Consider the following 2523-nt stretch of genomic DNA (forward strand, 5'->3'; position numbering starts at 1 on the left):
TTACTGAGTGGAGAAGCATATGTCACAGGATCTGTCCTGTCTCCGCTGGTGAAAGGCCTACAGAAGTCCACAGAGACAGTCTTCGAATCTCCTCCCATTACCACCTTCCAAACAACAGCTGCTGCACAGATTAAATTAAGTTTTCCCAGTTTGCATCTTTAAATGTTTTCCCATTGGTACTATATCCTGTAGAGCTACTGATTCTACCCTTTTTCTCCAAGAACTTTGAATTTCTGGAAGTGTAAAATCATATCCATTGTTTTTTTAGAAGGCAGAGTGAGACTTTGTACAATGAAAGTGGGAACAATGTGAGCATCCTCGCTGCAGCCCTTGATCCAAAATTCCCGAAAACTCAAGTTCTTATCCACAGACGATGTCCTGAAGGTAAAAATTAAACTTGAGAGCCTTTCACTTGAAGTGAAAGCAGTTCAAGTGAGGGAAGAACCTGAAGATGTCTCCCACAAGCGAGATGACTCCAGGCAAAAGCCAAAGTCTGTCCTGGATAAGCTGTTTGTCTCAGATGATGACGAGGAACAGGAAGATGAAGACCCAGGCAGAGACCAGTGGGAAGCCACAGTCAGGAATGAGGTGCTTGTGTACTTTGGGGAGAAACCCATTCCAAAGGACAGAAACCCGCTCCAGTGGTGGAAGGAAAATTAAATGAGATTCCCTGCCCTGGCTGCTGTGGCAAAATCCTATCTGGATGCACCTGCTACATCAACACCCTCTGAACGTTTGTTCTCAGCAGCAGGGACAATTGTAAGCAAAAAAAGAGCAAACCTCACTAAAGACCATGTGGACATGCTCACATTCCTCCACAGTAATTCAAAGTAGGTAATGTAGAGGAGGAGTGAAGTGTGATGAGGGAGGAAAAAAGTGAAGAAATAAACAGTGCTATATTGCACACAGTAACAGAAGTTCTATTTTATTTTGCAATAAGCTTTATTTTGGGACTCACATTCTGTTAAGTTTCTCTTGCTTGCTTTTTCGTTTGGTTTTGCCAAAGTGGAGTCATTACCATATTAATACGGGGGAGGAGGCAGGGAGGGGTTTTGCGCTCGTGCATGTGCACTCAATTTCACGTTAATTCAGATGTACAAAGAGAAATGCGTGGAATTCCGCGTACGCAGTGTTTCATACATCTGATTTTTTTACTGCGTACGCACATTTACAGCTTTGTCCGTACGCTATGTTTTAGTAATAATTCAACGCAAGTCTTTGTACATGAGGCCCCAGCTCTGCCGTGTGGCGGCGTACGCTTAAAGATCTGATAGAGTTCACATAGAGTGTTTGCTATGCTGCCCCTTCATGAATGTTTCGTTGCTTGTGGTGGGCTGTTTTCCCCTTTAGGAGTTTTATGCTAGGCGATTTCAGTAAAGCGGTAGCCAGTTCATTGTTTTTTCAGCCAACTTTGAGGTTGACAACGGGACAGAGGACATCAGGGCCGCCGCAGTCGTGGCCGAGTGGTTAAGGCGATGGACTAGAAATCCATTGGGGTCTCCCCGAGCAGGTTTGAATCCTGCCGATTACGCTCTTCGCCGGTGCTGAGGAGAAGTGGCTGGGCCCTTTTCTTCCGTGTCCCTAGCACGGATTTGTGTGCCCTCTCTCCACAGTAATAAAAAGCGCCGCTAGTCCTTTTTTTTTTTTCAATTCGGACGGCCGGCACCACCAGATGTGAGCCAGTGGGGCGCCGTGATCGTATAGTGGAGAGTACTCTGCGTTGTGGCCGCAGCGAATCCGGGACACGGCAGGCTTTTTGTTCACTGAGCTCCTTTCTCCCACCTCCATTTTTCGTACGGGTGCGGTGCCAGTTAAACTATACCAACAACGCAGGCAGCAGAGGCTGGCTTTCAGGGTCAACAAAGAAGGATCGAAGCGCACGAGTCACTGATAGGGCCAAAAGAGCTAAAAGCCATCTTTGTTTGAGCCCGTCCAGAGTTTTTCTCGCGTCATGGACGAGAGAGCGCTGTCTTTCCATGCTGGCTTAAGAAATTTGAAGCTGCGAAGCTGGAAGCGCAAAGGCTGCAAACACAGACCATGACGAGGCGCGCTTTGTTCCACTGCACGCTGGCGGGTGGCCAGATTGACTCTGCTCTTGACACTCTAGTGTAGCTCTGCTGTGAGCAGAGCCCCCAAAAATACAGGTCACTCGCAAAGGTTCCCCTCCACGGAAATCTTTAGTAAAAAGCGAAAGATTTATGCGCTGATGACGAGAAACTCGAGATGTGTCTCTATGCCCTTGGACCTTTGCGCTCACTGTGGTAAACCACTACGCTCACCAAGGGTAATCTAGGGTGCCGACACCTCACAACATGATTTTCGTCACCCCCCTCACTCCAAATGGGAGAAGTAAAAGTTATGAAAGTCCCTTCCCTCACCCAGTATTCACAAACCAGATCAAGGTAATGTCATCTCTTTTTTCATGCCCCCGTATTAGAGGCCAAAAAAAATATTAAATGAAATAAAGCGGTCCAAATAATGACCCACTGTAATGTGTAGCATTCAAGATATTGAGAGACTTTA

General features: G+C 46.7%; 1 non-coding gene across 1 annotated transcript; it reads right to left on the reverse strand.

Moving 5' to 3' along the window:
* Positions 1-2110: 2110 nt before the first annotated feature.
* LOC141290943 (U5 spliceosomal RNA) lies at positions 2111-2225 on the reverse strand. Its single transcript, XR_012340252.1, has one exon. It is a non-coding gene; the product is annotated as a U5 spliceosomal RNA (small nuclear RNA).
* Positions 2226-2523: the final 298 nt, after the last annotated feature.

This window comes from Garra rufa, chromosome 1, assembly GCF_049309525.1.
Source record: "Garra rufa chromosome 1, GarRuf1.0, whole genome shotgun sequence".
In the NCBI taxonomy this organism is placed as follows: domain Eukaryota; kingdom Metazoa; phylum Chordata; class Actinopteri; order Cypriniformes; family Cyprinidae; genus Garra; species Garra rufa.